The 23,786-nt window shown below is 36.7% G+C and overlaps 1 protein-coding gene across 4 annotated transcripts in view; it reads left to right on the top strand.

Moving 5' to 3' along the window:
* TBL1X (transducin beta like 1 X-linked) overlaps positions 1-23,786 on the top strand; it is a 202,647-nt gene that overhangs the window by 82,121 nt on the left and 96,740 nt on the right. Inside the window, exon 1 of one of the 4 annotated variants that reach the window (XM_085321552.1) lies at positions 4,473-4,491. The exons of the other annotated variants lie outside the window; for them this stretch is intronic. The gene's annotated coding sequence lies outside the window, so the exon portion shown is untranslated. Of the gene's footprint in view, positions 1-4,472; positions 4,492-23,786 lie in introns of those variants that run through there. 4 annotated transcript variants of the gene reach the window in all.

Below are 23,786 nucleotides of genomic sequence, written 5' to 3'. Positions count from 1 at the left end.
AAGAGTACAGAGCAATGTTTGAAAAAACACTAGAAGTTGGATGAAAGAAACCTGCCATCTTCTGAAATGCTTTTTATATTTGCAGTTTATGTTCATTACAAAGAGGAAAAGAAGTTGGTTTACTATCTATTGAGTTAAATTATGCACCAGATAGCATTAAATCTCCATTGAACAGGAAGGAATATTGAGCAAACCAGTATGTTTACATGAGAAGGTCCACTAAATTCCAAAGACACTGACAGTGAGTAAAATAAACTGTAATAATCTTTATCGAAAGGCACAAGAACAACATGGAAGCAGATTCATTTGCATTTTTTGTAGCTGCATAACTCTCTGATTAGAAATTACACACACACTTTTACATACATACATATATAAAGAGAAAAAACCCTAGAAGACTRTCTGTAGTTCTACACCCTCAGCTGTGTCCCTGTTACTCATTAAAATAAGGTCTCTGCGGTGGGATCGTCTCGCCTCTGCCTTCTCAGGTTACACAGACATCTCCTTCTAAGCCATCTCACACTGATCTCCCTTAGATGCCCCGGAGAAAAGCAGGTGCTCCCGGCCCGCGGCCTCTCTCCTGCCACGTCAGGTGGGTGCTGCTCCAGGAGTCCTGTCCTGTCCTCTTGACTGGCAGAGGAGCCCAGCGCAGACATGAGTGTGTCTTGCACATGTGTGTCAGAAAGTAGATGAAATCAATCCTGCTGTTAACTACTGTTGGGTTTCACTAACCTGAATGATTGACTCCTCATAGTTTCTTAAATACTTGATTTCATATAGCTGTGTTTGCATTTATTGTATCTGTATTTTTAATCGGCTATGCCAGCTGGACAGGTTTGTTTCTTACCGTAATTGATATTTGATGTGATGATGTATGTGAAATTGAAGTAACCTGTTATAAGGTACTTTCTAAGAGAAGAAAAATAACGTACATATTTAAGGCAGAGAGAAGACACTGAGGCCAGAACATGGGTTCACCATCAAAAGAGATCCCATAACAAAGGATATTGGAAGGCTGTTGAATGAGGGTGGTGTAGTCAGGGGAGGAGCTGAGTAGTTCTAGGCATTTTTAGAACTAATTTTTGAAATACTGAAAGTGTATCTCATATTATAAATGACCATATGTTCATTAAATAACTGAAGAAGGAAAATCTGTGAAAGGTTTGTCCAGACATTCTTTTTTTTCTTTTTTTTTTAAAGAGCGGTTGATTTTTTTCCATATGATTTTCAGGTAAGAAGCTATTTTTATCTCTTGAGACAGTTCATTGTTGTCAAAAGCTGCAGAAAAAGGAAAGAGCAAAGTTATCTTCCACCCTTAAGTACAAAATATAAAAACATTTTGGATTTAATCAGACTATTGGTTGGTTGATGTAGCTTTTACTGTCTGGCAGAGATCTAAAGCATAGCTCCATGGCAAACTTAATTTAACTTCTTTCTTTTTCTTGAGTCCAAAGTGACGGTTGAATGCCTGAACGAAGAAGTGTGTTCATTATGCCTGCCAAATTGGAGATGAGTTATTCGATACCTATTATGTAATTCATCCTCATCTTATCTTAAAGAATGTACTGTTTCTGTAGCTCAGATTTTTTATTCAACCATAATATAGATGTGTACCAAAAATGATAAGCTTTATCTGAGGAGTGTACAATGAAAGTGTACTCATAAAGTAAGAGCAAGAGTAGTTGACAGTGAAAAAACTGAAATAGATACAGATTACTCTGCAGACACTATTGTAAATGTCAAGTAGATTTTGACAGCTGGTAGGTTGGAGACATAATTAAAAAAAAAAAWTCCATACATGTACAGACTGCCTTTTAGCATGAAGAATTGGCACATAGCAAAATAAGAGGTGAGTGGCATATGGGGGATTAAAGCAGCTGAGTTTTAGTGGAGACTGGAGGCAAATAAATAGACCTTTGAGACAGCTATAGTGGTAGTACCAGTGGTGTGTATTTGTTGATTCATGGCCTAGCAATCTACACTAATTAAAGAAGGGTTTGTCCCGTGCAGTTTGCATTCGCAGTCACAGCTGCCGTAAGTTAGAGAAGAAGGCGTCAAAGGAAAACTCTGGAGGAGGGGCAAAGATGCCCTGTTAACACACTGATCTGTGTGACAGAGCATTTTGATGGAAGGGAGAAATAAAGTCTTTGCATAGTCAGCTACTTTATTAGATGTTATAACGACTTTATTAGATGTTATAATAGAGTGGATTATTAAGACATTTAAGAGAGATCTACTTTTAAGCAAGAACTGGTATTTCTGTCACACATGATTTCTTGTATTTGCTTTGCATTTAGACATCTCCTAAAGTACTCTTAGAATATTAAATATTGAAGGTGGAATACTTGTGTCTTTGAAATTTTGCTTCCATATATGTTTATTTTTGGCTTCAGTTTAGATTACAAATCCAGCAGCACTTGACTGTAACCCTACAGAGAGATTAGTTTGCTAATGTAAACTATTTTAGGAACTGGGCTGTGCATTTATTTATGTATCTTKGTCTTCAGTCTCTTATTTTCATTCCTCTATACGCTTGTATTATAGTTGTACTTACCACTTCCATTTTTTTTCAGATAAGCTTTTTAAATTAATGTCCTACAGGCCTGGCAGTGTTGCCTGACATACTGCCTTCGCTCAAGCCTGTTGCTGAAGCRTGAGTAGTTCTGATAAATCACAAAGGACAGTTTGAATCTCTTAAAACTAAAATGGCTGCATTTTTGCTAGAAAAGGAACATTAATGCAAGAATCATGGCATATCATTAAGTTCTGAATTTCTTATATTCCTTATTATAATGAAGGTAGTATTCTGACAGTAGGCATTTCCTGCTGAAGTTTTAGGGAAAGTCATCTGCTTAATTGCAAGAAGACTAGATATACATCTGGACCTGGCCAGGGTAATAAAATCGCTTTTGGTAACTGTAGCTTTTCCAGCAGGTGAAAGGCTTTTCTTCATTTCAGCTTATCAAGTTTAGCAAATAGCTTAAAGATGAGAAACTGCTTGGGAGATTACAAGGCGGGAAAGTCCCTCCTTTCCCCAAGGTAGTCACTTGATGAGAAAATCAAAAAAGAGGGGCTGAGATCTACAAGTTTTAAAATATTGGAGAGTGTGGGAACCAGAAATACTCCGTTCATTTCACTAGTTATGGATTATTCATCTTGTATTTACTGATTTTGTTCCAACTGCAGAAATGTTTTATTAAATGTTGTGCACATTTTATATAAACTTTATTAAGTAGTAAAACACTATTTTAAAAGATCTCATTGTGTTTGATTTTTACATTTTAATTGAAGTCTAATTTCCATTTTAAAAAATGATGGTCTTGTATATAAGAACAGGTCATTCATTACTTTCTAGCTAAATAATGTGCAAAAATAGTAAGTTTAGGTTAGCTTACATTGTTTCTTAAGTATGTATGTATAATACAACTTAATGGCTAGCAAAATTGCAGTATCAAGTTAGTTTGAAGAGTGTACTTCATTATATATCAATCAGTATGCACCGAGAATTTATAAATAACTAAAATGTCAGTATGGTGACTGGTTGTACAACACCCAGCGTATTTTTGGCAAAACTGGATTTCAGCTAAATATATCAGAAAGTGTAATACCAAGAACGCTTTACGTAAAAATTATGTTTTCCATTTGAAATCCTATCTGTTCTGCATTACTCAGAGGTATTAATTTTACGCTGTGCATGGATTAAAGTTGAATTACTGTGTTTTATAAATACTAGTTCATTAAACATAAGAAATTTAAGAGGCTGCCCAGAATAGAGCAGTAAAAAGGCTATACAGAGTCTTCCACTTCTAGGTCAGTGGCTTGACTAGGTGTCGTTATCACTGTTTATTTATTTAGCACCTGAAATTGCTACTGTTGGACTTGCAAGCCATTTCTTGCCAAGGCCTATTAGGAAGTTTTAAGTGTTTCTCAATTCAGTTCCTACCAGAACGGAAAAGCAGGTGAAGAGGTACGGCAACTGCAGTGTCTCCTACTCTCTGTATGGATCTGACTGCAAGTATCATGGCAGGGCAGCACAGGGAAAATTTGCATTACTTCCTTTGAGTCTTCCATTCCTTGGGAGCTTGAGTCTGCCATCTCTCTTAATACTCTACTGATTAATTGTAGTATGAGAAAAGAAAGAAAAAATACATATCTTGTGGGCTGTGGGAGATTCTAGAAATTTTCCTCAAATTATGGGAAAAATGAGTCTTCCTAACTCTTCTGCGCTGAGCAGAATTCAAGATCATATTTATTAAATGTGTTCTTTTTATCTTTTCCTAGTGCAGTCACACAGTGAAAGTTTCATTTAACCTAGTATTTTAAACCAGAGTATTTTAAAAATGTTTGTGTCGAGAGTATTTTTTTTTTTTTTTTTTTTTTTTTTTGAGCCCTGGAACATGTGAAGAATAGGAAGTTAGGAAAGAGTGGACTGAGAAGTGACTGTTGGTTGTTGGTTGCCATCATATTATAACACAAGGCTAAATCCTGGAGGTCAGTTTGAATTCTGCTGTGCATCTGTGCATGTATTGCATGTTTATGAATGTGTAGTGCACATGTGGTAAGAAGTGTTGTACAAGGCAAAAAAAAAAAATTAGTCTTCAACTCTAAAGAGCTTTTTCCCTCTTACCTTATCCATTCTGCCTTGTGCAACAGTTGCCTAAGACTAATTCCCTTTTATGTGATATTGATTAACATCCAYGCTGAGTCTAGGACTGTCAGAAGGACTAAAAGGTATTTAATTATTCAACTAGAATAAAGTAGAAGACAGTGTAGCGGCAGCTGTAAAATAAGAAACTGAAATCTAGTCATTTTAACTCCAAAATACAAGAATTGTTCAGTAATAATGTAGCAATTCTGTCCCCTTGTGTGAAGGAATTTTATGGAAGTCTAAGGACTCAATATTTGGAGAATRTGAGTGAGTAATGGGCTTGCCCTCAAGATCACTGCATACTTTGGGTATGTTCTTGGGCACAAAGCCAAGTGATTACCATCACAAAAAAGAAGCGCAATTTAGCAGAGATGCAATGTGCCTGAAGTCAGATTTTCAAAAAGGAAGAAAGTCACAAAAGCATTCCTATGGTTAATTTTCAGATAGGTCCATCGCTTCTGCGGATTATGCTTTTGCTCACATACGTGAAAATTTGAACATTTGGTTAATAAATGTTTGTGAAAATCTCCAGTCCTCATACATAACTTTTATGTGCAGATTTGTTGTAGAAATATTCACATTTACATGGTTTTTGATTTGGGTCCTACTTGCAGGTTCAGAAGGAGCTGAATGCTAGAATCTCTTTGATAACTTCGAACATCGAATAAAGCACGAAGGACAGGGTTATGTTCAGCTAATAGCATTTAGATAGCTAAAATCATGGCCAGGTATTTTGCCCCACAAGATTCCCAATATACCTGTTACAGTTCTGCAGAAGATGGATTTCCCCCTCCCCMCCACCACCAAGGTCATAACTTGCAAGTACTTTGCATTTGTGTTCTGCTGGTGTGGAACCCTGGTGTGTACGTATACTGGTGTGTTTTGATACTGGCACCATGAGGAAGTCCTGGAGCTGCAGACCGGTGGGACCTGGGGGAGCACCGCTGTGTCCTGGTTTTGTTCATACGCTCTTCATTAGATTTCCACTTTTGGTTATGGTCAAAGAAGAGATACTGGCTAAAGTGGATGTTTGACTTGATGTAAGAAATCTGTTTTTATGGTCTTTCAATTTTAAACTTAAAATAAGTATAGTTTACTGTACAGAATTGAGTTTTATGGAAAATATTTATATTACAACATTCAAAATTCTTGAAAAGAATATCTATTATAAATATTAGAGCATGAGTACACTTTTTATGAGTACACTTTTTTACAAGACTGCAAATTGCATTTTATCTTGACTAAGCAGTAAGAAGCCTCTTTTTTAGAATGCACTTTGTGAAATCAGAGAATAAAAATSGTGTTTGGTACTTGGAGGATTTTTTTGCTAGCATGTTTTGGTTCCTCATTAGAAGAAGAGGCAGCCCACTCCAGAGCTGTAGTATTTCTGTCCTCGACATTGAAGAGCTTGGATGTGATGCCATTCATTTCGGAAGGAAGATAGAAAACACCAGTCCACTGATGTTTATCCAGCTAAAGGGTTTGGAGGCTGTTTTGTTTAGTTTACGTATGCTCATACTCAGTCTTGAACAGTGGATGTCTTTTTCGTTTTCTTGTTTTGAGGTGGGGTGAGATGGTTGGAGAAACAACAGGAAGAGAAACCAGTAGCTAGTTCTTGGTTTTTGATCTTTTTTTAGCTAGATTTTTTTTATATATATGCAACTCTTCCTGTTTTATGCAGCCTTTATAGTATCTATGAAATCCTAATGTACATATGCTTGGGCTGGGAGGGAGAGTTCAGGAAGAAAACAGAAAAGACACTTTGTGGGTTTCCCATGAAAACCTGTTGAAAACGTTGTGATACCTTGTTGAAGTAAAACTAGACCGTAGCAGTTTGTTCTGTGAATTATTAAACCAAGTGGGCTCCCTCCTGCTGTGGTATGTGGTGTAGCCTTTCTAAGTAATGATTATCTTGTAAGAGGCTGAGATATATTTTAGTCATCCCTTTTTACAGATTAAGACTCGGCAGAATAAAGAGGATAGAATGAATAGATACTGCTTTTTCTCATAAAATAGTTTACCGCCTAGTYTCTCCGCCTAATGAGTAGATCCTTACATCCTTTATTCTCCGTCAGATTAATTTTTCTGTTAAGGGTTTAGCTTGAGGTTTTAGGAATGTGTATGGAAGGCAGCTTTCTGTGCCAGGGTTATACAAGTCATAATACTCCACTGGAGATTTTGTACTGCCTGTGAAAGCTAATGACCATACAAATCTGAGATAAATATGTAGAACTTGTATTATACGTGCTTTTTCGTCTTGTGTGTATGATCTTCTACATCAGAGAAATCTAAATCTATTATTTATATATATATATATACACACACACATATTTGTACACACATACACACACGCACACACATGGAGTTAAATGCAAAGCTCGCCACACACTACTTTGTGCAAGTTCACACAGGTTGGATCACTTGGAGCAGTGGCTGTTCCTGTAAACTATGTTTGCCTTACCTGTCCCACGGTTCCTCGTGGACACAGGAAACGATGGTTCGTTCTTTATGTCGGGAGACTCTGCAGTTGGATTAGGCAGGAGAGTTGGAAAGCATAGCAGGAGAGTGAGTTTATGGAAAACTTCAAATGTTAGTATGCTGAATGCAAATTAAAGCCAACTTGTCACTGCTTATATAAGAGGTGAACTTTACTGTGACTGGAGAATAGGTCATGAACCTAAATAATGTCCTTGTTTTACTCATTAAACTTGCAGCATCGAAAGAAACAAAATGTCCCAGTAGCAAAGCTCACTGTCTATGCTCATTCTTTTCAGAATTAGATGAGTTATTGCTGTTAGAAAAAAATAAATCATTTTAAATTAATTCTTTGCTTGCTGCTTCCRCAAGTAGGCATTAATTAATCGTTACGTGATCAGGATTGCAAAAATGTGATAGATCCAGTTAATAGTACAGGTCAGTTGCTAAATCTCTGGAATGACTGATATACTGTCCTATCCGTTAATACTTATCCATATCTATGCACACAGTTTTTTAAACTGATACTGGATCTCCAATCTGTGGGTAGTTACATCATTTCACAAGCAATGTTTGATCCTAGAGCAATGTATATAAACCTCTCTATTTAATTTGTATTGTAAACCACTGTCAGAGATATGGTTAAAAGAGTTTTTTAACAGTGTCATTATTATGTCAGTAATGTTCACGATATGCACAGAACTGCTTTCTTCTGCATATGAATTCCATATCGTGGTAGAAGTGAGTCTCTCAAAGCTGTTCTTTTCAGTTTGATTACTATTKCATTTATTGAATGGTTAAAGTTACTCAGCCTTAGGCCTTGAGCCTTTGTAGCATGCCTCAGGTGGTAAGTAAATTGCCTACAAGTRCACTGCTTGTCATGTCTTACTGCTTAATTTATTATTTGGAATAAGCACAGTCTCCTAATAGGCAGGCACATCATGCAGCAAATAAGCATTAAACAGGGACAAAATAYCAGCCTTGTAAAGCCATTCTCAAAGTTGAGTCACTTATCTTTCATAGAAAGTAATAAATACCAAAATTAATGGCATGCTTCTGCTTTGAAGAATTTGCAGAATGTTTGCATATTGCAGCAGACTGCTTATGAATTACCCCTTTGCTAGCCCAGTGGCGGGTGTCTGTTGTCGTCGGATGATAATATTTGGTCCCCGTTTTCCTGGGAAGGAAGAAGTGAAGTGCAGTGGTAGAGAGATGGCTGTGTCAGAAAAATCACCAGTGAATTACAGTATATTCATCACCTTTAATGGTAATGACAGTTTAGAGTGCATTTTTAGAGTCATGGAGTCAATACAATACAAATTTTTTGATGGTTTATTTTTAACRTGTTATTTCTGAAAAGTCACACCAGTGCCTCTTTTGGAACCAAGATATTTTTTCCATCTAAAAACACACTTCGTTATGTAATTTTGGGTAGCAGAGCATCTCAAGAAAAAATAAAGGAGAAACAAGATCATTTGACCTTTGCTGAACAAGTTTTGTTTTTCCAGAGCTTATATTACAATGCACACAACATAGAAATCACTCAGAGATCAACCATGGCTTATGTAGTTAAAAAAAATGATAGTACTATTACTTTATGATAGATACCTTCACACATTACTCTTCTTGTTTTGTATTACATTACAATATATCTTACTGTTCTTTGGGATATGACTCTAGATTGTAGAATGAGCTATCATTCCTGATGGCACAAAATTATTTAGTATCCACAGATCGTTCATGAGATAGTATGCTATTATACCTTGCTACATACAATAAAACTGAAACATATTTGTAAGTCTGCATCTATGGTAATTGTTGTGGATGATTGATTTAAGCTTACTGCAGCAGTTTTTTTTTTTTCCCTATATATTTTATTTATTAATGCTTTATGGTCAGAATRGCAAAACATAGTGCTTGGTTCCCCAGCCTGGACTATTAAATAAGACACTACTGAGAACCTTGGGACCTAACAGAGAGTCTGTTTAGATATAGTAATGGAATGGAACATGCCACTACTTACATTTCTGAACATAGCATACGTTTTGGTAGTCCTTGTATCATAGCATGAAATTTTAGATGAGTTTTTATCTTCTAAAATGTAGATCAGAAGGACCTGAGCCCAAAAGAGTATATGGAACAATTTCCGGTCTTAAAATGTGGCAAATATAATAGTATGCTTTATTTCCTCCGTTTGGAACRTTTGTTCACAAGGCTATTCTTCTTTTCTTTTGCACAGAGAGCATATTCATGTTAGCCTGTTTAACAATAAACGGAAAGAATTGGTCACTTGCAGTCATTTTTGCTTGGGTTTTGCAGTATATTTCAAGGAAAGTGATTCTATGCACGTGGAACAGTGGCTTTCATATGTAGTATTTTCCCATATTGTGGCCATTAGCAACCACAGATAAATTTATTCATACCACTTAAAAAATATGGGAAGCCATACAGAGTATTAATAAAGTGAAACATTAATTTTTAAGCTTTAAAGGGAGGCTCTAAAAAGAAATTGATTAATCAATGTGTTATACTGTTCACAGTAGAAGGTAGTGGATTAGTATCAGTGTTGGAAAGCAGTAGTCTCCTTAAGTCTGTTCTGGCTCAGTAGCAGGTTTGATGTATGTTAATCTCTTTAGGATTCCTCAGGCTTATACTCATCTTGTCCCTGACTTGGTTCATGTGCATGCACATCCACACTCTACACATACGTACACATGAAATCCTAACCTGGATTTGCTAAGAGCTTTTRTTAGTTCACTCATCTATGACAAGAAGATGATACCTGCTTTAACTACACAGTAAGGAGAAAAGATGTTGAGATGTTTCTCCAGACCTTCCCACAGTTTTTTCTTCCTACACAGAGGGAGAAAGTAGTTTCCCRCAGTTTGATGTGAAAGGGCTGTGGAGAGATTTTGTGTATTACAGTGCAAAGAACCATAGTTTGTGCTTATCAGAAATCCGGGTGCTGCAGCCAGGTGGGCCCAGGCACATACGGCTTTGCAGCACAGTTTCTGACACTCAAGCTACTTGATCAGCCAGGTAAATCCTGAATCTTCTTGGCATGGAAGACTTATAATTTAATCATTTTAATATTTTCTTTCTTTTTTCTTACTAGTTCTCTGTGGAAAAAATATGATGTAGGGAAAATGGCAACATAGGAATTAGTAATTCTTTATGTACATTAGAGTCAGCGGTATATGGAAACAGAAGCCTTACAAGAACTGCATTAGAAAAAGACATATTGCCTGTGAGCATAGTGTTTAGGTCTCCAAAACAGGTTAACATAATATGTGCCATTAAACATTTTTAAAGAAATAAAGGATGTGTATAATATAAATATTGTGGCATCTTAGTCAAAATTAGAATTTGCAGAGTATAGTAAGGGAGGCCTGTGGATTCTGGGAGATTGCTTCCATTTGCTGTTATTTTCATTTTTTTCATGCACTGATTTTTATACAATGAATGAAAAATGAGTTCTCTAGAATAATCCAGCTTTTCATTTTATTTTGCTGCTGTGTCTAAGCGATGAATTTGATAATTCCTTAAATGGGAAATTTGCCAGCTGAGAGAAACCTAGAGGGCAACAAATGGACAGTAATGACAGAATGTCTTGAATGCTGAGAATGTTGTTTTGATTCCAGTCTGTTTAAAAATATATTTGTCTAGTGGAAGGTAATGTTATACAGAAAGATAACACAAGAGATTTCCTAGGTATTATGGGAGCACGTATGTGTACACACACACACACACACACACACACACACACACACCAGTATTTGTGTTTTTTTCTGTAAACCTAGTCAAAATAAATTAAACGGCTAAATTGTTCATTAAAAAAAATAGAGACAGGACACAGAGCACTGAAATCAAAGCAGTTCTGCCTTAGGGCTGCAGAGATTTCCTTATCTTATCCTGCTGTGTCTAGGTATTGCAAAACATATGGCTCACCTTTAGGGGGAGTCTCCAACCAGTGGGAGATGTTACATGCCGCATGTGCTGCAATAACTGGAGGTGCAATAACAAGGTGAACTGAGGACACCAAAATGGCTGTATTTCAAACTCATTGCTGGTTTACTGTGAGTTTTCTTTTTTTTAATATAGGTACAATATCGATGTGCTTTGACTTTTATCAAAGTTTAAGTTGTGGTACTGGTAGGGAGGTAATAGTTTTGAAGAAGCTTGGAAGGATGAATCAGGGATGCTGGATTTCAGGCATGAGGAGGGAGAAAGCCAAGAAACATAAGCAGAAGGACAGCTTTCGGTGCTTCCCTCCCACTAGTCTGGCTGCAGCTGAATTGGCAAACTGTCCCCCACAGTTCCTTCCTGCACCCCTGAGATTTAATCGATCATGTAGGCACTCCCCARCCTGGTTTGTTCACTATAGTCTAGGTTAGTATAAACCCCTTTTAACTCCAACTCAACAAACTCTGTTATTCAGAACYGTTCTGACATAAGCAGTTATTCCACAGATATGGAGGGGCAGCGATGTTCAGCAGCGATGTAAGGGAAGAGCGATTACGATAAGGAAGAGAGTAAGTTTACAGCAGTGAGGCTGCAGTCAGAACAAGAGCACAGCTGCAGCCTGAAATTACAAACTGTAGAGGATAAAATGGGGAATTTGGCTGCTAGGCTTTTTGCTACCTTGATGATAAAATTTAAATTTTGATGCCTGTCCTCCAAAATTTCTAAGCGGAGTCTCTTGGCCTTCATGTCACTCAGTTAAGAATTGTTCATGTAGCTCAGCAGAATGGAGAAGTCAGAGACTTAGTCTTCTCTGATGCCTTATAAGTTGAGAAGTAAAGCTGTACGAAAGCAGATTTTTCCTAAATAATTTTGAAGGCTAGAGCAAAAGTGACTGTAACAACTTGTACGTCCCTAAAACACTTAATTGCAAAGCAAAACGAAATCTGTAAACTGAGATAAGAACAGGCTCTTAATGATCCTTTTTGGTTGCTGATATCCACATCCAGTGATCTGTGATGCTGATGTTCAACTCCAGGTCCTTCTCCTGTTAATGTAATACAAAGAAACTACTCATTTATAATGAAGACTGAAAATTCATACAACCTAGCTTTAGACATCAGCATCCGTATACATATACTGAAATTGGAATCAAAGTTAAATGGTATGAATATTCCTGACATGTTCCATCATGAAATTGAAAGGTTCTGTTTAATTTAATACAGCACAGTAAAAATAGGTATGTTCCTATGTAAATAGTTGCTCTCGCTTTTCATACTTTCCTCAATTTTTAGAGAGTTTAATTCTGAAGATTAAAAGACTGATGCAGTTGCTTCCATTTTGTTTTGAAGTCACCAGTAATCACACTTCTCAGACCCTGCGAAAAGTAACATTTTAGTGCTAACTAAAAGTAGCATCCAATACTGACTGCACAAAATTAGTCTTGAAAAYATACTGCTATCAAATTTACAGGAAGGTGCAGTGTTAGTGTTAGTACAGTACATGTAGGTAAGAATTTAAGCAGTCCACATTGTAATTCAGATTATTGTCCTGATCTATATGGCTTTCAAACATACTTCAATTTCTTACTTTCATAATTGAAAAACAGACATAATACTTATCTAATTGTACATCAAATTTATATAATAAATTCTTCTAGTTCTGTTCAGTATTAAATACTGCAATGCATTTCTAGGTGCTGGGACTGATAACAACCCTTTCCATTCTTAAGCTCCTTTGTCCTAGCAATTTTTAAAGAAATGCTTTTTAGAGAAAACAGAACAGAATCAGGTCCTTGAGCTCTCTTGCTGGAGCAGCAGGGCCAACAAGGCTTTGGGAAAAARRAAAACAATTTAACTTTGTAGTTTCCCACATTCTCCTTCCTCAACATGTTTAATCAATTGAAATTTCAAGCTTTTGGTATGTGTATTTTTAATTAAATTCCAGTGCTTACATTAAGATTTTTCATTATGACTCCAGAACATACTTCACAAATTTAGCTATGTCTGAATATAGCATGAGACATTATAAAACATGTATTGGTTAAATTATTTAGATAACCAGTTACTAATATTAGGATCTCGACTAGTCTTTATGTGTGCCCTTTCACTGAAGTACAGACTGGAGAATCATTAAAAATATATGAGCTTTATTAGCCAAAATATCTCGTATTTTCTCTCTTTTCTCTTTTTCCATCTCTGAAAATACATGGAAAAACTAAAAGAAAACAAAGATGATTGGGTCATACTGTTCATGGTATCAAATTGCATTAATATAAAGAACAACACAGATATTAAGAGATGATACTTTGGTCAAATTTATTAGAAGGATTTATCTCAATCTCACTATACAAATAAACTTTTCTCATTTATATTAGTCAAGAGAGGTGAATCTGGTTTCAGTGTAGAGCTATACACCCCTATTTACTCCTGTTAGGCCTATCTAGTAGCAGGATATGAAACAGCTAATATCAAGCACCAGTTTAATCAGATTAACAAATCAACTGGACTGAAACCTAGAGAAGTTAGTTACTATGGACTGTGCAGATGCTAATTTTGAAAATATTCTGTTTTTTTCAGGAACTTCACTTGTATTAAAGACTTTTACAATCTTTTATGCAAAAGTTCAAATTCAGGGAAATATTTGGGTTACTAGCCAACTCAAAGGATTGAGTTTTTTGGACCAAGAAGCTGCCAGACCAGTTCTCTTTACCACAAAGTCTATGTGATATGTAGGGTTTCTTTTGTCTTTGTATTTCAAAATACACAGCTTTTTTATGGCTGTATTTACTGCAGATAAACTCATGTTCCTGCTCTTTACTTAATGTAGTGTACTTTGCTTGCCAGTATTCTCAGGTGAATTTTTTTGATATCTATGCAATATAACCTGTTAGATTACACCATGCATTTTAATTGAAGGAAGGGTTATAAATCGCATAGTTTGAGAGTTTGTGAGCATCATCTAAGTTAATATAAATAATTCTTACTACTATAGCTCTGGAAATAATTTAAGTAAAGCGAGAAGATAAAATTGAGAGCAATTTGTAGTATGACAAAAAGTTCCTGCATCTTTAGACTCAGTTCTTCAGCTTTGTTATAGTTTAACCAGCATAAAGTCTGTATGATCAGAAAGAGTATCTCCTGTTTGATACTTTTAAGATCTGTCTGAATTTAATATGCAAGTTTGTGCTATTACTTTTCTTATTAAGCTCTTTTTTTTATGGAAGCAGTACAACAGGCATATATGATTTTAAGACACAACTGTAAGATTGTAGGGTAGTTTAGGCAGGAGGGGACCTCAGGAGGCCCCTAGCTCATCCTGCTGCCCAAAGTGGGGCCAGCTCTGGGTCTGGCCTGGCTGCTCAGGGCTGCGTCCAGTCGGCTCTTGTAAACCTCCAGCAACGGAGATGGCACAAAAATTCTAATGCTCAAGATAGTTACTGAAAATAGAAGTTAAGTTTTCAAACAAAGAAGGCCTGTTTGTAGATCGGTGTATTAGGCTATTTCTGACGTGCTTTCTAGAGCAGCTATTTATTGGCACTTACAAATAGTGTTTACATTTTTGTAGTCTGTAACTTCTTACCATGGCCTTCCAAGCATACACTAACTACTGTGTATTTGAAGTATGACTCCAGCTGTAAGTTTTATTGTTAAATGATTCCTTTTGTCTCCTCAAACTTTTATTTTCTTCTTCTATTAAAAAAAAAAAAAAAAAAAGGAATTTAGTGCAAGTCTTTTTATATAAAGCAGCTATGTATTTGCCCCTGGCTTAAAATAAAAGGAAGAGCCTGTTTATGTAGTAATTTTGGAAACACTTTAAAGAGATTGTATCTACTTCAAAAAATAAAGATTCATTTCAAATCAGAAGTAGCACCAAGGAAATTCAACTTCACTGATAATAAAGCAAGCCTCTTAAATTCCCCGCGTGGCAAACAGTGTCTTCCCTTACCTAAGTTGATGACCAGGATCTGTTTTATTAAAAATGACTGAAAGAAGAATTCTCAACATTTTATATGTCAAAATGGTTTTTAGATTACATCTGTTGTTTATTCTGTTTAGTGCCACTGACTTTTTAAGGTGTCTTTGAAAACGTGTGTGTAAAATAATGTATTTCATGTGAACGTATGGCTGACAAGTACTGGGGTTGTATGGCTTGGGGCAGACTTTGCTCAGGTCTGCTCTTTGTAGAGGTAGAAAATATACTAACGAGAGGAAACGAAGCTCAGAAGAAAGGGGTTGGCTTCGAATGATAGGGAAGTTGGCTGGCTAATGCAAAAGTCACTATCTCTGGAATTAGTTTTCCAGTTTCAAGCCGGAGGGAAGGAGTGGGAGGAAAGCGCACGTGAAATTGAGATTTCTGCTGCTAGGTTCACACAAAGAAATCTCCGACTCTCCAGCAGCTTAGTATTTAATAACCTGCTAGGTATTTTACCAGACAGTGTAAACACCTGTGATTGTATTTTCAAAAATGAAGTCTGGTAATGTCCCAATAGCTGCTATTCATTAGCCACCTTCTCAGATTGCTGGTTGGTCTGTGATTCTGGGAAATGCTGGCTGTCTCTCATCTTTCTGATTCTTGCTTTACAGCTAAATCAGTTTGGTTTTGATTCCTGAATAACTGTATTTCAATCATGAGTTCCACTGTTAAATATTTAAGTAGTCGTTCTTTGGAAATGAATTCATACCAATGTCCGTCTTTCTAGGTAAGGAGATGAGACAGTGTGTAGATAGATAGAACAAGACAGACTGGGAAGATGCGTAAACCTGGACTTTTTACCATGTTTCAGTGTGTTGTTTCAGAGTGAAGTGGTGTTTTTTGCATATTCTTAGMAAGTTAACATTTCCTGAGGAATTCAGATGACAAGTGACCTGGATTATGTAAAATTTCTTTCTAGTTTTTGTGCACTTTTTATGGACTTCTGTGCACTTATCCTAATGCTTAGCTCTGAGTTTAGAATCCATGTTATCCCTTGGTGAATGGAACAAAATCTAAAACATGGACAGGCTTTTTTTCTCTCTCTCCCTATTGTGCTAGATGGAAATTTTCTTCTATAAACTTTTTCTTTTAAAAAGATTTTCCTTGTGCAAATAAAAGCAAAAATAGAGCATGGGTTAACTTTAACTTGTGGTGTTACTTTTAAGAGAATTCATAAGTGGTAACCATCGGCTSACAAGCAGTTTGCTCAGGCTCCTATGGAAATGGTAAAATAAGTTATTTCTTATTAAAGATCAACATTTTCTATGTCCCTGGTGAGAACATCTAGGGGAAGTAACCAAATAAAACAGTGTTCACACTWTAGCTGATTCCTGATCATTCCAAGCCAGAATATGGATTATTGACTGCAGTGCAATAGGCCTAAGAGGAGGGAACCTTTTCAACCCCACTTTTCTGTATCTTCTTACTAGCCATTACCATTTTTATCCCATATTATTTGCTGTCCCGCACTTTGATATCAAAGAGGCTTAAGCATACAATATTATAGAGAACTTTTCTTCTGTTATTTAAAGGAATAATAACATTTTATGCAAATTTGGCATTTTTACAGTGTCTTCTTTTCAATAGTGAGACACATTTGGGAAGACACCTGCAGTTGCAGTGACTTCAGCCCCTGCAGAGGTCTACTTGTTGGAATCTGTCCAGAAACAAAAGCCACAGGGAGAAAATGAAAGAATAGCTTACATTACATTATGGGAAAACKTTGCCCAAGAAATAAAGTTGTGAACATTTATTTGTACCTTCATGAGAATTCTTTAGCAGCTTGCAAAATGCGTAGTACTGTGGCAGTTTGCTGTTCAATTCATATGCATTTACATATATGCATAGCCCAAGCTTTTTGAGTTTTTTTAAATTTCTTTTGTCACCTGTTATTCATAAGGGTATACAGGAAATGGATACTATGCAGAAATTTCTGCTTAAGAGCTAAGTCAGACCATCTGCAGGAGGGATATCCCTAAAGCTGTCCATTGGTCCAAACTTTCCAAAATGTTTGATTACCTGGAAAACTTCCAATAGTTCTTCCGGTGTTTGCACGTTTCCTTGTTATTTTTGGCATCATACAGTTCCTTAGTATGTACATCTCATATGCATTTTCTGCCTGATAGCTCCAGCATTACACTTAGTGTGCTAATCAAACAAATAACATTGTTCAATACTGTGAAGAGATGTGCGTGTTTTTTGTTTGTTCTTCTCCCCGCTCTAAATGTAGATTTTCTTTTGCAAAAATACACTGGATGAGTAATGAGCCCAAATTTTGTCTTGTGAAATATTAGTAGAATGGGTCCGTAGTACCAGTGATTCAGTCATCTGTCAGCCTGATAAATGGATTAGTGTAAGAGGTGTTCCAATGGGGAAATGCAGCCCATAGGGCTTCCAGCTAATTATATTTAAGTTGTTTAGTACTGCTGGGAAGCAGCATCCAGGCAATTACCGAAAGCTTTGATGCAGTGTGCACCATTAGAGTGTGTGTTCAGAAACTCATTACCCTTTTGGGCTTGTGTTGGATGGATCCTAGGAAGCTGACATGAAACAGAGAGCAGGAATCAATACCTAAAAAGACATTTTAGTTAGCTTCTGATCCATTTCCTGATTCAGCAGCTTCCAGCCTATGATGTTGAGTACAATTGCTGTAATATAAGGGGAAAATGCAACTTGTAGGTGCTAATGATCATATATATATATGATACATGTGTATATGTGTGTATATGTATACGCATACATGCACATCTGGTTGCAGCGGTACCAGACCAAAGTTATAAAGGCCTTTTGGGGACGAGCCGTTCCCAGGTACCCACTTGGTGGGAGCGTCCAAGGTGCACCTCCCTTACCTGTTTTTGATGAATTTGAATTGATTGCAGTCATTTCTCTCCAAGCCTGGCCTTGCAATGCCTATTTATGCGTCTACAACATAAGATTATATTACTGCAATGTCCATCGTGTCCCACCTTCTAAATTTTTTGGAAACTACAGCTAGTCAAAAATGAAGCTGATGATACTGGCATCACACATTAAACCCTGTTTAAGAATAAACTGTACAAACTCCATCTTTGTTGTCAGCTGCAGTTCACGCTCCTGTTGCAGCTCTACGAAACTGCACGCTGTATTGAGCATATGTGGGAAACAGCAGCCCCCTTCACGTACTGCTCTTCAGTCGTGTGCATCTAAGGTGCGCGTGCTAAAAGTAATGCGGTATTTGCACAGCTGAAGGCCAAAGACTCAAAGCTCATTTCTTAGGTTGGAGTGGCACTACTCAGGGCAAAAGTTACCTGAATTAAACTATTTTTTAAAAAACATCTGTACTTTTAAATCAGTTAATGGTGATTGTTAGGACAGTATAGAGGGAACTACATTTCTTCTTCCCTTCTGTTTCTTCTATACTTTTGCCTGAGGGTAGGGCTAAATAGACAAAATAGAGGGATTACAGTTCAATGCTTCTGAAAGGGATAATTCTTTTTCACTTACCTGAAATATCACAGATTTCATGATTAGATGCTTTACCTCTTCTTTTGTTCCCCCCATCATAACAATCCTAGACATGTTTGTGCTTTTTCTCTTGTATTTCATAAAGTTAAGCAGAAATCTCATGCATTATTATCAAGAGACTTTTTTTTTTGTCTGGATTTGTTAATTAGAAAAATACCATTTGATATGCCTGCAGGTTAGTAAAATAAATTTTGTGCTGATTTGGTAGTGTATATCTCTCTGACCCCCCAAAAAAAAATTATAAAAAAATGGAAAATTATGGAATGCTGTTTTAAGCCACAACACACATGAATCTATGTTATGTGAAAAATGTTCTTACTATACCAAGCATTTTCAGTTTTATTACCTACTTTGGTTACTGTCAGACAACTGGCTTACCACAAATTAATTATTATTGCTGAAAGTACTGGCCTTTCAGATAATGGTAGATAACTCATGTATTTCCAGTCTCTGAAACTGTTATTTGTGATGGATAGAACAACTACTTCATTGAGCTACACAGCTGAAGGAGAAGACAACTAAAGCTGTTCAAGCATCTGTGCAGGCAAAGTGTTGACTGTAGTAAGTAATTTGGAGCACTGACTGTGTAACTTATTGGCTCCGAGTCTGGCTTTAAGATTGATTGTACTGAGTTACTGCTYTGGAGTAACTCATTAGTTTGGATGTTAATAGTCATTTAGCTGTTTGAGAGCCTGGTATAAAAGGAGTGTCAGAATAGCTTTATTTTGTTCCAAATTATCGTGCTTTTTAAATTCTTAATTTCATGATGTCTAGTAACTTTGAGAGAGAGAAGATGAAACATGAAAAGAATTTTTGCTTATAATGTAGGTTGCAAGTGTAAGTTTTGTATTCGCTAGAGACATATCCTTCAAAATGTCATCTCAAGTCTTAAACATTTTGCAAGCAAAGAACAGGGTGCTGAGAGATCCAAGTTGCTTTGTTGAAATTAAAACCTAACTCCGTGAGGTTTACCTGAAAGAGTGAAGTATTCTGAGGAGAGTCTTTCAAGTCGAAAATACATATTTTAAGATTTTCTTGGAAGACAGTGGTTATTTGTGAGGTGGTGGTGTTACTTTGTCTCTGATTTCATCATGGGAAACCTTTCTGCACTAGTACTATAATGAATATGTACTTCAAATTTGACTCTGTGATTTCTGGCTGACTCATGACTATTTTGCTTTGCCTCCTTTATTGAAGATGAGCATTCTTGAGTGCTAGATTTAAAACAGAAAGCATTTCTAGATTCCTTTAAAAGTATGCTGTGAAGGAATAGATTGATAAGTACCTAGAGCGGAAAACCTTTATCATAGCAAGCCATTAAAAAGTATTTATTTACCCTTTAATACTTTAGAGCAAGTGGATTAATATGCAGGCTTTGTGTGGGTGTTTTGAACAGAGATTAAAATCTCAATGCATACCTATTCTGTTAAAATGTGCTAGAGCAACCTTGCACTTGGTGTTGAAAGTGGTGGTCCTGCTTTCGGTTCCACTTGCCTGCAGTGTTATCCATAATCCTTGTACAGACTAATTGCTGGTCTTGTCCCAGAGGTAGCCACATTTATATTATACCAGTGTGATAATATTTATGTATAATATTAATGTATAAAAGAAACAAAAAGCCCAGCTCATCAGTAGAAGTTTTGCAAATATTGGAATGTTTCCTTCACTGGTTGGTACACTTTTGCTTAAGTACACAATTGCCTTGTGTATATTTTAAGCAGCTTTAGAAAAGATACTTGGTTTATATTTTGCAGAAGGGTGGCATAATTATTGATGGCCTACTGGAATGTGCCATATATTCCTGTTTTCCTGCRAGTATAATCCCCCAGGGATTGTTTGAAAATACTAAAGCTTTTTATCGAATTGAAAGAGAGCAACATATTCATCTTGTGCACTCCATATCCTGCACTTCTTTCCTAGAGATTGATAGTGAAATCTCTCAAAAATGCTTCTGTAGTTTTGTATCTATTGAAAATGGCCTATTTTTCATTTAAGTCCTCATGTGACTTCAAAATCCAGAAAGGAAGGGGGATAATAAATTAGTCACCCAGTTAATGTTTTTGATTATGAAAAAATGTTGGAGAATTGTCCYGAAAGACAATACTAATGTCACTGTTTGGGTTTCTTTTCACCTATGTTTTTTTCATTAAAAAAAGAAAAAGGTATAGGTGAAATTATGCAAAAAGAGAATTTAAACATAAATCAGTTTTGAAAAATATTTAAGAATCTAAATCTAAGGAATTTAGTAAGATTTACAAAAACATCTTCTTAAATTATGTGTCTAGTTGCTCAGAGTTTATATCCAAGAGTAAAGCTACTAAACTGTTTAGGTGCTTTTGTAAATCCCTCTAGGCACAGCTGATAATTTTAAGTGCCTCCTATAAATCTGGCCCTCAGTTTCAGTTTCCTAAACTAGTGCAGGTCCCTCCAAAAGCAAATCTACGTATAAGGCAAAGATGCAGTAGATAAATACAATATTTCATCTATGGCTTACTAAAGGTAGCGCCAAATTCTCGTCTCCTCAAAGTGAGTGTCACTTTATTGGCTKGTGGGTCTAAAAGCCGCTGTGCCTTTTGGCCGATACTGAGCTTGCGTTCTGCCGGGCCCAGGGCGGTGAAGGTGGAGGTCTTGATTCACACTTCTGGCATCGGCAGGGGTTTTTGTACAGGCTCTGCGTTGTGTTGAGGTTAGCGTTTTCCATAGATTACCTTCRTGGAGTTGTGTCCTGTGGTGTATCTGAGAAAGAAGGTGATCGATGGACATATTTGCGCTGTTTGGCTGGTTTCTGTATTTTCAAAAGCAGTGCTACATCCAAAGTCAAACTGCAGGTACCAGATCTGCAGTTAGTGAAAACATATGAAAAATTGTAAGTATTTTTGGTTGATACTTGAACATGGCTAATTTCTCTGGCAGTTTAGCAGCCCAAGGCATAGCAACTGCACTAAAGATAGTTGAACTGACACTTCCACTACCTGTCTTTAAGTCTTTTAAACTTGCCAGCTATGGTGTTTTCAGAGTGCAGTTCAGTGGAACGTTTCAGCCATTTCTTTTCCTTATTTYCTTTTCTTCTCCCCTTCCCCCTTCTCTTAGGTGCCCGTGTTATTTTTGTGCCAGGAGTAAGATGTAGTWGTAGGCGAGACAGCTGGTGCGCAGGCAGGGAGGGCAGCAGTCGGGTGTTACTACTGTCCGTATTCCAGCAGCAGCAGATTTCAGCTAAGGTAGAGAGCTGCATTGCTTTAAGCACCCAAATACATAAGAAAAAAGCTTTTTTTTGGACCCAGAAAGCTTACTGCCTATGGAGATAAGGCCGGCAAGTGGTTAATAAAATGAAGAGCTATTACTCATTGCTCTATGCTTACGGAGCTGAGCACAGATTTAGAGAGCAGCGTTTGTACGGCCTCGCTTGAGCCTTCCTGCTGACGGCAGACTGGGGAGATCACCCGCTACCTCCCTCGCTTCGCTCCGTCAGCGGAGGGAAGCAACTGCCTGCCTGTGTTAGAAGCCAGCATATTATTCACAGGAGAATTTAGTCCACCTGTCTCTGGAAGGATCTTTGCAATTCTAACTCAACATGCAGCCTGAATGCATGAGTACTTTCTCACTATATGTATGYATGCATTTGTATACATATATATGCACATATATGTATACACGTGTGTGTGTATTTGTATATGTATGCGCGTATGCATCACAAAGTATTGCTAGAACCAGCAGCATAGCAGGCACATTGCTTATCACCATCCAGTGCTTTAATTGCAAAGCTAGACAGTAGTTTCAGATCCTAAGATATTTAATTTATGACCAGAAAGGGATGATTAGATCATCTAATCTCCCCTTCTTTGTATTACAGACTCTTTGCCCAGCTGTCTTTCTGTGAAATCTAATAACTTGTATTTGACTAAGAGGTAACTTCTGTTTTCACAAAAATTCATTTTCTAGGAAAGTGCCCCCAACCTTGATAACAAGAAATGAAGAACCCGTACAATCTCCTTTTGTTAATTGCTCTAATGGTTAATCATAGATGATGAAAAATATATGCTTAATTTCTCATTTGAATTTGGCATCAGCTTCCAGACATTGGTTTGTGTTATATATACCGTTCTTTGCTAGATTAATGAGCCAGTTGGTACTTGGTATTTCCTTTCCCTGAAAATTCTTATATGCTGTAATCAAGTCATCTGTCTTTTTTTTTGATAAGCTATACGAGTTGAACTCTCCAAATGTTTCCTATTAAAGTATTTTCTTCAGCCYGCTGATCACTTTTGCAGCTGTTTTCTGTGATATCTGGGGTTTTTCTCAATTTTTCTAAATTGTGGAGATTTTAATCCTACTGCAGAYAGTGTATAATATCAGTATTGCCAATGAAAGTCAAAAAAATGTAAGTTCAGAAAATATTGCTTTCCTTTTGTTTACTGCTTTMTGTTTCAAACCTTATATTGCCACTTATTGCTGTATGAAATTGGATTTTAAGAAATTAACTTTTCTTTGAGTAAAGCCTTATGGGTGAGGCCATATGATCACGCTATGTTAGCATAAAAAGTTCTTACAGCCAGCCAAGTGTATGCTTTTGCCCAATTGCAAGGAAAATCTATTTTACTTTTAAATATGACTGACACTCACAGGTAATAGAACTTAAAATAAATAATAATGWCTTTTAATCTCTAATTTATCTCTTATCCCTTGCTTTATTCTTGACTCAGATATTCACACACATGTGCGTACTCACGCATATACACACACCAGCAGTTTTTTGAGTARGAGACCAGTATAAAATTTTTACCGAAAAGTTGTCCAGCAAGGTAACCAAATCCAGTCTTAACCTTACGATTTGTAACCCTTCCAGCCTCTGTTGTCCGTGCTGCCCGTACTGATGCCTCCTGGTCCGCTCTGTAGCGGCGTTGGAAGATGAGTGGCCTCTAGCRATTCCATACCAATGATCTGGTATATCAGATTTGTAAACAAAACAAATGAAAATGTAGCCCAACTCRTTTATAAATATAATTAGGGTAGAAAGAACTAAATATGTAGCCAACCCARTATTTTAGTTTACAGTGCTACAATGTTTTTCTTTCCTGATTTTCTACAGTGTATGTTAAACTCAGTGAATCCTATAGAGGCCGTCAGTGCAGATCAGCCAGTTTTTTTCCTGATATTTCTCTCTAGAGAATCCCCAGAATGTTTTAGCTCGTGTTGCATCCCAAGAGTCAGAGTGTTGAATAGAGCT

This window comes from Rhea americana, unplaced genomic scaffold (assembly GCF_003343005.1).
Source record: "Rhea americana isolate MKP2758 unplaced genomic scaffold, rheAme1 scaffold_7, whole genome shotgun sequence".
Lineage (NCBI taxonomy): Eukaryota > Metazoa > Chordata > Aves > Rheiformes > Rheidae > Rhea > Rhea americana.
The sequence above is the reverse complement of the archived record's forward strand: the minus strand, read 5'-3'. Positions and strand labels throughout refer to the sequence as shown.